At 46.6% G+C, this 14,321-nt stretch overlaps 1 long non-coding RNA gene across 1 annotated transcript; it reads left to right on the forward strand.

The window, feature by feature from the left end:
- The first annotated feature begins 6,047 nt into the window (after positions 1-6,047).
- On the forward strand, positions 6,048-6,686 carry LOC130129550 (uncharacterized). The gene is made up of 3 exons (XR_008812073.1): positions 6,048-6,077; positions 6,336-6,401; positions 6,592-6,686. It is a non-coding gene; the product is annotated as an uncharacterized LOC130129550 (long non-coding RNA).
- The last annotated feature ends 7,635 nt before the right edge of the window (positions 6,687-14,321 follow it).

A 14,321-nucleotide genomic window follows, 5' to 3' on the forward strand; every position in this document is an offset into this window, starting at 1 on the left:
TATTAGATGCCAGGAAACGGAGCATGGCATGTGTGTGAGAGCACCTGTGTTATATGTGAAAGATGGCAAAAGACAACACACCAGCACCACGGGGGGGCAGAACTACACACTTGTCAGCCTGAGGTCCCGACATGCAACACACCTGGGGAGGCAGACATGAGCATGTGGTTACTAACAGAAACTGAGGGAAGGAAGGAGGGTCAGAAACAGCCCCAGGCCATAATAATGACTAGGACGCATGCAGTAAGGTGGGGAAGTTAGCGCTGCAGCATTACAACCTGGGGGGAGGTTAGCGCTGCAGCGTCACAACCTGGGGGAGGTTAGCGCTGCAGCGTCACAACCTGGGGGAGGTTAGCGTTGCAGCGTCACAACCTGGGGGAGGTTAGCGCTGCAGCGTCACAACCTGGGGGAGGTTAGCGTTGCAGCGTCACAACCTGGGGGAGGTTAGCGCTGCAGCGTCACAACCTGGGGGAGGTTAGCGTTGCAGCGTCACAACCTGGGGGAGGTTAGCGCTGCAGCATCACAACCTGGGGGGAAGTTAGCACTGCAGCATCACAACCTGGGGGAGGTTAGCGCTGCAGCGTCACAACCTGGGGGAGGTTAGCGCTGCAGCATCACAACCTGGGGGAGGTTAGCGCTGCAGCATCACAACCTGGGGGGAGTTAGCGCTGCAGCATCACAACCTGGGGGAGGTAGCGCTGCAGCATCACAACCTGGGGGGAAGTTAGCACTGCAGCATCACAACCTGGGGGAGGTAGCGCTGCAGCATCACAACCTGGGGGGAAGTTAGCGCTGCAGCATCACAACCTGGGGGAGGTAGCGCTGCAGCATCACAACCTGGGGGGAGGTTAGCGTTGCAGCGTCACAACCTGGGGGAGGTTAGCACTGCAGCATCACAACCTGGGGGAGGTAGCGCTGCAGCATCACAACCTGGGGGGAGGTTAGCGTTGCAGCGTCACAACCTGGGGGAGGTTAGCACTGCAGCATCACAACCTGGGGGAAGTTAGCGCTGCAGCATCACAACCTGGGGGAAGTTAGCGCTGCAGCGTCACAACCTGGGGGGAGGTTAGCGTTGCAGCATCACAACCTGGGGGGAGGTTAGCGTTGCAGCGTCACAACCTGGGGGGAGGTTAGCGTTGCAGCGTCACAACCTGGGGGGAGGTTAGCGTTGCAGCATCACAACCTGGGGGAAGTTAGCGCTGCAGCATCACAACCTGGGGGGACAGCTCTCGGTGTAATTGGAAGAAATAAAGTGTCAGAGTAAAGAAAAGAAACGGGAGATGACGGCGAAGGAAGAGAAATGTAATAGTTTCCTTTAATATCGCCTCCTGGGTTATTTGAGAAGGTGGGAGAAGACGCCCACCTCACGTCTCCAAAACTGTTCGTGCAACCTATTTAAGTACGTTGTGGGAGGAGAAGCAATTTGCATATAGATAAAAGTCAGTTTAATATTGTAAATTACGTTTTTTATACAGCAGTCTGGAAGATCTAGATTTAATCTCCCAATAAATGTCTCGCTGCGTTTTCCCTGTCGCCGTGGAGTGTGGAGGGACGGATGGCGGGTGGATATTACAGGGGGAAGGCTCCTTATTGGTGCTGCCTCGCCTTTAATTAATACATTATTTACACGTGCACACTCCTGTCACTCTCTCTGAGCATCCCGTTACCACGGTGACCCCTGTCTCCGCTCACCCGCAGACCCCTGATCCAGATCTTGCCAGCATCCCTGTCTCTCAGTCGCGCGCACACACACGCGCACACACATCACACAACCAACCGGATGTGGTAGAGGATGAGTAGGAAATGGTGGGGGGGGGTAGGAGGTAGGAAGAATAAGCATAAAAGGTGCTAGGAATGCTGGGAGCAGAATAACAGTGACGTCATCGGCTGGGCGGAGCTGTGCCTCTTCTGATGGTCCCTCCGGTCGCGTGAGGCTGAGCGGTGGAGCTGCTGGCTGGAATGGAGATGGAAATCAGATGACACGCTGTCTATGTCTTCATGTGCTGGTGGGGGGGGGGTCCTGGGCTCATAATGTACCTCTTGTGATAACGGTTGTGCACCTTAGATGATCAATGTAAGTCATAAAAGTGCAGTGACGTCAGGAGGTGATGATTCTCACGAGTCCTCGCCGAGCCATGACGCATAAAGCCAGGCAGCTGTGGCTTTCCATGGCTGCTGTTGGATTCCTCCTCTCACCTTGGGGGGAGACGCAAATAAGATGTAGACTATAAATAAGGATAATGTGTGGGCTTCGGAAGATCAGGGATGAAAATATCAGCAGGCCTCCTTTTGATTTGTATGTCCAGCAGCGACACTTCAGATGAAGGAAGCATGTCTTAAATTACCATGTAATAAAATCTGTACTGCAGGAGGTGGGGGCCGCGCGCTCAGACACCACGGGCAGCTTAATGGTGCAGGGACGGGGGGGGGGGGGGGGAGACCATTACTTCCTCTCATCTGGGGCACCTCTCGGTAGTGTGGCACCTCTCGGTAGTGTAGCATGTAAGGAGGGGGGGATGTCTGGTGCAGGGACGGGGGGGGGGACCATTACTTCCTCTCGGTAGTGGGGCACCTCTCGGTAGTGGGGCACCTCTCGGTAGTGGGGCATGTAAGGAGGGGGGGATGTCTGGTGCAGGGACGGGGGGGGGACCATTACTTCCTCTCGGTAGTGGGGCACCTCTCGGTAGTGGGGCATGTAAGGAGGGTGGGATGTAGACCATTACTTCCTCTCATCTGGGGCACCTCTCGGTAGTGGGGCACCTCTCGGTAGTGTAGCATGTAAGGAGGGGGGGATGTCTGGTGCAGGGACGGGGGGGGGGACCATTACTTCCTCTCGGTAGTGGGGCACCTCTCGGTAGTGGGGCACCTCTCGGTAGTGGGGCATGTAAGGAGGGGGGATGTCTGGTGCAGGGACGGGGGGGGGGGGGAGACCATTACTTCCTCTCATCTGGGGCACCTCGGTAGTGGGGCATGTAAGGAGGGGGGGGATGTCTGGTGCAGGCCGGGTGCTGCTCATGGGAGGAGGAAGAGTGATGTGATCATAAAAGGCAGCCATCGGCGTTACGGCGTGCTCATTACGTGGCTCCCGGTGCGGTGGGCTTACCTGCGGAGCGGTGCTCACACCGCCTCCGACGGGTGTAGTTACAGAGACAGACTTGCTAGTCACACTCCGCTGATGTGCCCACGTGCAGGAGGGATCCTCCAGTAACGCGTCTGATTGGACACCAGTTCGTTAAGAGATGGCTGCCCCTTCAAGCTGCAATTCAGTATTTCCAACAAAATGCTTGTAGAACCTGATAATGTAATAAATCCCCCGATAATGTAATAAATCCCCCCGATAATGTAATAAATCCCCCCCGATAATGTAATAAATCCCCCCCCGATAATGTAATAAATCCCCCCCGATAATGTAATAAATCCCCAATAATGTAATAAATCCCCCGATAATGTAATAAAAATCTGCTCTTGAGGCCATTGAAAATGCAATAAAACCTGATAATGTAATAAAGTGCATTTCCCAATAATGTAATAAACTTTTTACCAATTATGTAATAATGTGTTACATTAACGGGACGTTATTAGGGTTAGGGTTAGGGTTAGGGTTTAGGTTAGGGTTTAGGTTAGGGTTTAGGGTTATGGTTTAGGTTAGGGTTTTGTGTTAGGGTTTAGGGTTTAGGTTAGGGTTTAGGTTTTAGGTTAGGGTTTAGGGTTATGGTTTAGATTAGGGTTTAGGGTTTTGTGTTAGGGTTTAGGGTTGGGGTTTAGGTTTTAGGTTAGGGTTTAGGGTTTGGGTTTTAGGTTAGGGTTAGGGTTTAGGTTAGGGTTAGGGTTTAGAGGTTAGGGTTAGCTATGATATATAGTTTATTACATTATCAGGTTTTATTGCATTTTCAATGGCCTCAAGTGCATTGTTTTAATTACATTATCGGGGATTTATTACATTATCAGGTTCTACGATGCTTAAAACATATAGACCCCCCATACAGATCTAACGGAGTTTTACTTTCCAGAACTCGTCTTCACAACCCACATGTGGACTGGGACGACAGCTTGATGAGGGACTTCACATGAGGACTGCTTTATTAAAGGCACAGTGGGACGGCTGACCTTTACAGAGCCATACCAAGCTGTAACCCCCCCCCTCTTTTCCTGTATCCGGCCCTGTTTCCGAGCCGTCCCGGTCTCTGCTCCGCCCCCTCTGCTCATCCGGGGAGGGCTGCAGGCCACCACCTGCCTCCCCCCATGGGGAGGGGAGGTCTGGGTCTCCCAGTGGTTGGACAGCTTAACCTGACAGGCTTACCGATAAGAACAACACATTGGGGCTTTCCCCCCAAAACCCTAAAACCATGACACTTGAGCGAGAGAGCTCCCAGTACCGATATTTACACCACCAGCCTCTCCCTATATTCAGCCCCTGCTGGGGCATCAAGCTGCTGCCTTTCACAGCTTAACACACCTTGCTGTTGCCCACCCACGCGCGGCGCCCATCAAGCAGGAGAGCTTCCGGTATTCCGCTTTCTGAGGGACGAAGACGGGTACTGGACTGGACCTGATGGACTTTCTTCTGAACTGTGGTCAGAAGATATGACGACTGCCGATTAATATATATATATATATATATATATATATATATATATATATATATATATATATATATATATATATGTGTGTGTGTGTGTGTGTATACGTGTGTGTATACGTGTGTGTATACGTGTGTGTATATATATATATACGTGTGTGTGTGTATATACGTGTGTGTATATATACACGTATATACACGTATATATACGTATATATACGTATACATACTATATATATACATACACGTGTGTGTATATATACACGTGTGTATATATATACGTATATATATACGTGTGTGTATATATATATATACGTGTGTGTATATATACACGTATATACACGTATATATACGTATATATATATATACGGGGTCTGTTGGCCTTCATCTCACGGTCTGTCTGTACTGGCATGTCCCATAAGATTGTGATGTGGTCTTTTTCTGTTGCTGTTTGGGGCTCGTGCTCGTACCATTTTTCTTTTGTGTTGGTGTTGAATTCTTTGCAGATGTTCCAGTGCAGGTACGTGGTGGCCTTGTTGTGTCTTTGTAGGTATTCAGTTCTGGCCAGCTCAGGGCACCCTGCCACCATATGCTCAATGGTTTCCTGGAATTGACCACATACCCTGCATGCTGGGTCTGTGCCATCTTGGAAGATTTTGCTCTGGTAGTAACTGGTCTTGATGGCCTGGTCTTGGGCAGCGATGATAAAGTCCTCTGTTTGGGATTTCAGCCCAGCTGTTTTGAGCCATTGGTTGGTCATATGTTGGTCTACATCTTTCTCACCTACTCTTTTTGGGTATACGCCCGTTTCACGCCGCGGCCATCTTGGATTTTTTTAAAAACCAAGCGGTGGGAACTTAGCCACGCCCCCTTCTTACTTCATTGAAAACACTGCTGGCTGGAAGCAACATGTCGTACTGCTGTGTACCATCCTGCAACTCCTCTCAAAGAAGGGAAAGAGATCAATCCTCGACGTTTCACCGCTTCCCCAAACGCCTGCACACCCGTAAGGCATGGGTGGTGAAAATTAAGAGGGATACAGCGCCACCTTTTCAAGTAACTACCAATACCTTCACCTTTACCTAGCTAGCTCCCTAGCAACGTTGTTAGCTAGCTTTCTGGTCTAACAACAACCATAACAGTTAACATGTCGCTGACAGGAACGTCAGATATCATTTGTCATTATAGATCACAGACAACACCAGGGTGTGCTCACAGCACTTCACAAAACTGAAACCCGGAACTCTACCGACCATTTCCCCATGGTCAAATCAGCCTACGCCGAGGAGGAAGCTAAGTTTACTAACCTTACTAGCAGACAGACATCACGGTAGGTCATGCAGAGCTATAATAACGTTAGCTGGATGTTGCCATGAAAATGATGTTAGGATGTTGATGAAATGAAACATAATACCTGCCATTAATAGCTTGTATCTTTAGGGTTCCTGTTCGTGGTTGGTCAACCTGCTGGGGAGGTGACACCCGAGTCAGCAGATGAGTGAGTAACGTTTACAGTTGTGCACTCATGTTTACAACTAAATTCCACATTAAGATGCCATATGGCTAAATGTGTACTCCTCCTGCTAGTATTGCAACAGACATTATGTACATGTAGGCCTACTGTATGCATTGAGCTGCAGAGGTTGCAGCATGTACAGCCAGTTAAATAATATTGGGGTGACCAGTTTCACTGTGACTAAAACATTAGAAGGGAGACAGAAGTTTGACGTTGAAAAATGTTTGCTCCTGTTTGTAGTCGCATTGGTGACTTAATAGCGGAAGAAGATGAAGAGGAACATGAAGAGGAACATGAGGGAGATAGGTGAGTTGTTACTGTCAGTACAATACAATTTTTCAAACATGTAGATTACTGCATTGTATAATATATGTATATATATATTCACTAATCTTTCAATAGTGGATAGCTCCGTTTTGACACATCATCTTGATAACAGGAAAATGTGTGGATTTATATTGCTTCCCACATGTATGACATATCCTCATGTGTCCAGTGAGGTTTGGGTGACTCTACCTGATCATGACTACGACGTGAAGCCCCTTTCTGTGGAAGACCAGCTTGACGCAGTAAAGAAACGCATCGCTTTCCTGGAGGACGAAAATAAAAAGCTGAAAAGTGAGCGTTTTGGTCTAGAACGCTTCCAGTGTGCGCCCAATCTGATCAGGTTTTACACTGGTTTTAAGGATTACCACACCCTCAAAGCACTCTTCCTAGCTTTACAACCTACTGCAGAGTCCATGGTGCGATGGACTCAAATGCAAAGGAACAGCCATAACCTAGAACACATTTCTGTGTCTGGCTTCCATGCAGAGCATTTATCGCTGATTGATCAGTTTTTCCTGTTCTTGTGCCGTGTGAGGCAGGGCTTTGTTGCTCTGGATTTATCTGTATGATTCAATGTGTCGCCGGCCACAGTCAGCAGGAACTGTACGACGTGGGCCAACTATTTGCTCTTTATGTTAGGGACCCTCCCAATATGGCCTAGTAGAGCAGCAGTAGAAAAGCTAATGCCACCAGTATTCAGGGAATTCTACCCAAACACAAGAGTGGTACTAGACTGCACAGAGATCCGAATCGAGACAGCTAGTTGGAAGGTTTTGAACACCATGACATACTCCCATTATAAAAGTAACACTACACTGAAATCCCTAATTGGGATCACTCCCTCAGGGTCAGTTAGCCTGGTAAGTAATCTATACACAGGATGTATTTCTGATAAGGAGATAACTAAGAGGTCAGGTGTTCTGGACCTCTTAGAGTCAGGTGATGAGGTCATGGCCGATACGGGCTTCCTTATCAAAGACCTGCTCGATGAAATAGATGTAACACTTGTCATCCCTGCATTTTTAGGCCCAAGTGGACAGTTTAGCTGTGATGAGCTCACAGACACACAGAGTATTGCTGGCTTGAGAATACACCTCGAACGGTCAATAAGACGCATAAAGGAGTACCACATTTTTGATGGAGTCATACCCCTTTCACTAAGTGGAACAGTCAACCAACTGGGGACTGTGTGTGCTCTCCTAACACATTTTCAGGGACCACTGTTTTAAACCTTTGTTAAATTCAACTGACAAGAAAATAGTGCACACAAACCTTAGATAGATTGAAACATATTTAACTTCATTTCAGTACAGTCCCATTTTTTAGCCCACACCTTGAGATGAGCAATCACTATCTTAGTTTAGTAAACAATTGATGATTTGAGTTGGTAGCGAGTTCCAGTTTATTGCTACAGCAGAATGACAGTTGACCGAACATATTTTAGTTTAAAATGAACCAACAGTTTTGTTAAAGTTAAAGGACAAAGAATGAAAATATTGTAGATGGGGCAATCTAATGTATAAATATTGAATGTACAGTGTAAAAATGAAATGTATCTTATTTTTTATTTTATTGTGATTAAACAGCTTCTTTGAATATAGCCCTGTGTGTGTGTCTCTCCTCACTGGCACAGGAGAGGCAGAAAGTACTCGAAGAAGAAAAGATCCAGCTTAGTTTTCATATTGTGGTAAATGACGGTAGGTGCTCTAGGTTGGTAGTCCAAACCATGTGTGCTGCTGCTGGCCCCGGCTGCATTGAGTTCCGATTGAGTAAGAAGGGGGCGTGGCTAAGTTCCCACCACTTGTTTTTTTTTATCCAAGATGGCCGCGGCGTGAAATGGGCGTATTGCCCGTATGTAGGGTACGCAACTATTCTGAGTATACTCGTATATGATAGGGTTAGTATCAGGCTAGCGTCATCCATTGTAGCCAATCAGAGTGAGGCTCTCTGACACACCGGGGGGAGAAACAGAAGAGAGGCGGTGTGCGGCTGTGTGTGGGTCGCTGGACGACATGTTTTCTAATAGAAACAATATAAAACCTAGAGAGAGAGACAGACACGTACTGTACGTGGAGTGGACGTGTTACCGTCTCCCAGAATCCTTTGGGACGAATCCGTGTTTCCTGGGGTGCGTCGAAGAAGGTGTCCTGCCTGGAGGCTGCGAGGGACCACCAGCTAGCGTGAATTCCCCGGCTAGCGGTGGAGGGTTTGACCTGGTCCTGGACTGAGGACGGGGAAGTCGGTGCTTCGTCGGTGCCGTGAATTTCACAGCAACATCTGCCATTGTTGTAGTGCGCATGAGGCACGAAGAGGATTCTGGACACGTCACTAGACATTAGTGTTTAGTGATGGACTGTCTCCAGCACTAGCTTAGCACCGTACTGGATTAGCCTACAGTGCTAACGTTAGCCTATGTGTCAGTGGAGCTAGCTAGCTCCCTGGTCGTAGTGGCTCGTTAGGTCTCGGATGAAGTGTGGGGTGCTGAGAAGAGGACTCGGAGGACAGTCGTGTTGTTTAGTTGTGTGACGGGAGATTTGCTGCCTGAGTGAACGTTATTTCAGGAGCAGTGTGAACACTGGACGCGTTGCATCGCTGGTGGCGCCATCTAACGTCTACAGTGAGTCACGTAGACTACAGGCACGTCACGTGGTTTGCCCTGCCGTACAGGCGTCTCTCCAGCGGCTCGTCTCGTGTGTCCAGGATCCATCAGACTGGTATTTGGGTCAGTTCCGTTATTACTCATTACTAGACTGTGTTAACAAACCACCTGAACTGTTCATGTTTGAACATTCATTGGCTTTGATGCTCAACATTTAGAGTGAGTTTATCATTTGAGCTTGTGTTGATATTGTGTATACCAAGAGATACTGTGTATACAAAGAAAGTCAAACTCTTATGTTTTTTTGCCTTTTTTAATTTTTTGCTATCGTCATCCTATAGTGTTACATTCAATTAATACTAAACTGTTGTTGCCTATTGATTCATCTTTACTGCGTTTGGAGTTTAGGGCTTATTACAATACTTACCTGAGGGTTTATAAGTATCCTGGAGTTGTGTACTTACCTTGGAGTAGGGACGTCTCAACTGTCCTGTCGGTTCTGGGGAGGGAGGGTTGTGCTGAGTTGGACCCATAGCGCAGCATACACTCTACACGTCAGGGGGCGCTGTGTCAGATACCTTAGCGTGAAGCCCACCCCACCATACCTTATAGGGTGTAACGTACTGACCACTCTGTCCAGCAGGACAGGCGTCCACATACTTACCCACGTAGGTACTGAGACTAATTGCATTGGGAATGGGGACCCAGATCCCTTCATTAACCTAATCTTTCAAGGTAAATAAGTACTATTACTACCCCTACAAGGCGTGGCTTATTATGCCCGCTACACGTGCAGGGAGGTGGAGCTCTCTTCTGAACATTGTGGCTTGGTTAGCTACGGAGTACTTTTTGTTTTGTTTGTCATGTGTAACGGGGGCAGTCCTGGTTACACATGCTCTCTAGCAATCACAAGAAGGGGGTCATTTCTGGTGTTAAGGAACGTATCTAGGCCTATTGTTGTTGTTTTGTAGGCAGTTTCCAGTTGGATTAGACCCCTGCCACCCTCGTTTCTGGGGAGGTACAGTATATCCACATCTGATTTTGGGTGGTGCATCCTCTCTAAGGTGAATATTTTTCTTGTTTTTCTATCTAGTTTCCTGGATAGAGAAAACAATTATTATTATTATTATTATTATACATAAACATTGCATAGACATTCTGAGAGTTAAGTTTTCAGAATTGCGGGGGTCTACGTGTAACCTCTATATTCTGGTCACGACTTCAGAGCAGAAACCACACCCAGGCAGATGCGTCAGGTTCAGGCGACAAATGTTCCCATTTATTATTGTCCGGCAATGAATCGAGGTAACAGTTGGTCAAGTTGGAGTTCCAACATGCGTGGTGCTCCAGCGCCGCCTTCTCCGCACTCGTTACGGAGAGGGCGATGACACAGAACAAACAAGACATGACAATGAAAACACAATAAACGTACATAAACTTAACATTGAACACAGGGGTACAATCCATCATTCCAATGTTACGTTACACTTGTCTTACTCCAGTTAACAAGTGTGATCGTACAGTTTGACTGGTACACATGTACACACGAGCCAACGCACCCACGTCACATGACCCGTTCTCTCATTCTGCAGTACGCAGTCTGCTAGCTAACATGCTAGCATGCAAAGAACAAGACACATTTTATTACACGGCAGAAAATACGCAGTAAACATACCTGGCAATGAATCAAAACAACAGCCGGTCAAGTCCGAGTTACAATATGCACAGTACTCCGGTTCCTGTACATGAAAATAAAATACAGTCAGAAGTTTGTTTAGAATGGTCGCGACAACCATGTGCACCTCATTAGCAATAGCTAGCATGTCAGGACGTGTTCAGCTAGCATCAATATATCTGCTAAAAATCATAGAAGCACCTGGAGAAACCCAATTCTCATGTGAGACTTTTATTTGCTGAGTTCTTTTCGGCTTTTACCAAGAGGCAGCCTCACATTTTGATCGAGTGGCTTGCTTCTTATTTTAAGTTACCGGGTCAGCTTTTAATGTTGCTTTTAAACGTTTTAACAGACAGAAGCCAGCAGGTTTTAGTTGATGGAGTTCTGTCCAATGTCCTGGTCTCAAACAGGGGCTCACCGGAGGGTTGCGTTCTTTCCCCCCTGCTTTTTATTGTTTGTGCAGACAGCTGCGGGTCTTCTAAAGAGGGGAGCGACCTGGTGAAACTCTCTGACGATACCGCACGTTTGTCTCTTCAGGGCTCGGAGTCGGGTCGTGGTTGTGCCCTACCTGCCTTTGTCGACTGGTGCGATGACAACTTCCTTGACCTTAAAGTGTCAAAAATTAAGGAACTTATCATTGATTTTGGGAAGAACAGTGATAAACCCAAAGCTAGCACTATACATGGCGAGGATGTTCTAATTGTTGACACTTACAAGCATAGCCGGCCCGTCCTATAGGCGACATAGGCGGTCGCCTAGGGCAGTGTTTCTCAACCGGGGGTCCGCGGACCCCTAGTGGGCCGTGGTGTAATTGCAAGGGGTCCGTGAAAATAAAATATCTTTAAAAAAAAGATCCTATGACATTTATAGAAATAGGATTATTTTACTCAAATGTGACTGAGACCTTTATCTACCTAAACTATAAAGGGTAACAGGACTTTTTTCTCTAATTACATCTGTTTCACAAGTGTCATTTATTGTATTTTAATAAGAGATCTCGCTCCCGTTTGCATTGTTAAAAGTTACTGCATAAAAATTCTGTTGTTACATATATCTGAAAGTTACTGAATACATATTCTGTTTTGTTACATATATCTGAAAGTTACTGCATAAGAATTCTGTTTTGTTAACTATATCTAAGTTACAACTGAAAGCTCTTATTTTTGCCCCAAAGAGTGAATAAATGCTATAATGCAATTTAAAATGCAGTTTCTACTGTTTCTATCAAATTGCAACCCCCTCCCCCAAGATCAGGTGGAGGGGTCCTCAGGGTAGATCAAAAATATGCAGGGGGTCCAGGACCCCAAAAAGGTTGAGAACCACTGGCCTAGGGCCCCGAAAGGCTCAAGATTTTATTTTATTTTTTTACAAATAATAATCGCCGCGTTGCTCAATGTCCCAGAGAAACACTGTGACTGGTGTAATGAGGTGTCTGCAAGGATGATTGAATAATTTCTGGCGAATCAGCTGATTTCACCAGTCACCTGACGGGTGTGGGCTGGGCTAGATTGTCAACGCAACAGTCATCTCAAATGTCGGCTAGGCAGTACCCCTCTGGCGCCCAAAAAAGAAAACGTAAAAAAGAAGATGAAGATGGCACAACTGGCTAAGCAGCAACGTTATTAGCTAGCTAGCCAGCTAGATTTAGCTACCATCCATCATCATCAGTATTAACTTGTTATAGTAGCTAGTAGCCTAGCGTGCAGTAATAATAGAAGTAACATTAACTGTATGCAGAAATATTGCAAGAAGGATCATTTATTAAGGAGAAATGGCATTGTTTGCCTGAAATCAAGTTATGCTAGGAAAGATTAGCATGGCCCCTGCGCAAGGATGACTTGCAGACGGCGGTCGGGACTTTGAAAAGCCCGGCTGCCTACTTTCTGTCCCCTCATATCAGGCTAGTGCTAGCTAGTTAGGTAATTTAGCTGAGATACACAGAGCAACGCCAAAGTACCCGTTTGGTTCATGAACTGCAACAGTGATGCACCATTTAACTAGCCAAGCTGCTTTTTTTTTCTTCTAACCAGACAGAATGGCGAGTGGTCTTAAAACAACGCGGCAGAACATCTAGATTTTAGGCGATTTGTAGGGGACTGGCGCCACCCAGTGGATGTTTGTGAAACTACACTCCATTGACTTCAATTCGTTCGCGAAAATTGGCTGAAAGTTACATACTGTAGTTCTAGAACCAGGCATTGGGGGTAGTGAGTGGGAAAGAAAGGGGCTCGATTCTCCCTATTACAAGGCAGTGTTCCATCAAAACAATTTTGAAGCTGTTATTTTAAGATAAAAATGTTACCTAGTGCTTCAATTTACTCACCAATGACTAAATTTACCTGCCTTTGGCAAGTAAATAGGGTTAATTTTCAACCCTGGCTTCTGTATTCCTGTAGGAGCTTTGTTGAAATTTCTTAGTGGGCCCCCACCCCCAGCACATGTGACAACCCAGCCACCTCCCCAAGAGTCTCCTACTACTACTGTTGGTGAGTAATGTTTCAAAATACTGTGTTATTTGTGTGACATTGCAGATATCCAGTATGTCCATTTTAGGTCAAGGTTTTCTGGTTATTATATATTATCTCATCCTCTATGTCTGCTTGAAGGTCCTTCTACTCAAAAGGACCCCGACCCAGGTCCTTCTACTCAAAAGGGAGTCTGACTCAGGTCCTTCTACTCAAGGGGACCCTGACCCAGGTCCTTCTACTGAAGTTTGTCCTACTACTGCTGGTAAGAGAAAAATACTGTTTCATAGTCTACAGTGTGTTATATCATGTCATGTGTGACATTGCAGGACATTTATAGTGTCTTATATGTCTGCTTGTAGGTCCTTTTTCTCAGAAGGATCCTGACCCAGGTCCTTCTACTCAAAAAGACCCTGACCCAGGTCCTTCTACTCAAGGGGACCCTGACCCAGGTTCTTCTACTGAAGTTTGTCCTACTACTGCTGGTAAGAGAAAAATACTGTTTCATAGTCTACAGTGTGTTATATCATGTCATGTGTGACATTGCAGGACATTTATAGAGAGAAACCTCGCTTTAAGAGGATCAAGTGACACATTGTACCAGCCAGACAACAGTAACTTTGAAAGACGTGGAACTTCTTGCTAAGTTTGATCCTGTAATACAGCAACATATTGCAAGGGTGCAAAGTGCAGTTGGATATCATCCACATTACACAGGGAAAACTGTTCAGAATTAACTAATTGCAGCAACGAGTGGCAAAGAAATGGAAGAAGTTGTGACCGAAATCAAAGCAGCCAAATACTTCTCAATAATATTAGACTGCACCCCCGATTTAAGCCACCAAGAACAAATGTCTGCAATCATTCAAATAGTCGGTTTCAATTACATGCCAGAGATCAAGGAACATTTCATTGGTTTTCTTGTGGCAGACGAAAGCACTGGTGAACGTTTGGCAAACCTCATACTCAAAAAGTTAAATGAACACGGGTCCGCGGTGGCGTAGCGGTCTAAGCGTCGGCTTGGTGTCGATGCAGTTGCCCACTGGGGACTGGGGTTCGCGCCCCGGTCTCGTCAGATCCGACTATGGCCGGACTCGATGAAGCAGCAATCATTGGCAACGCTGTCTTCGGGAGGGGGGCGGAGTCGGCTTGTGTTCGTC

This window comes from Lampris incognitus, chromosome 19 (assembly GCF_029633865.1).
Source record: "Lampris incognitus isolate fLamInc1 chromosome 19, fLamInc1.hap2, whole genome shotgun sequence".
Lineage (NCBI taxonomy): Eukaryota > Metazoa > Chordata > Actinopteri > Lampriformes > Lampridae > Lampris > Lampris incognitus.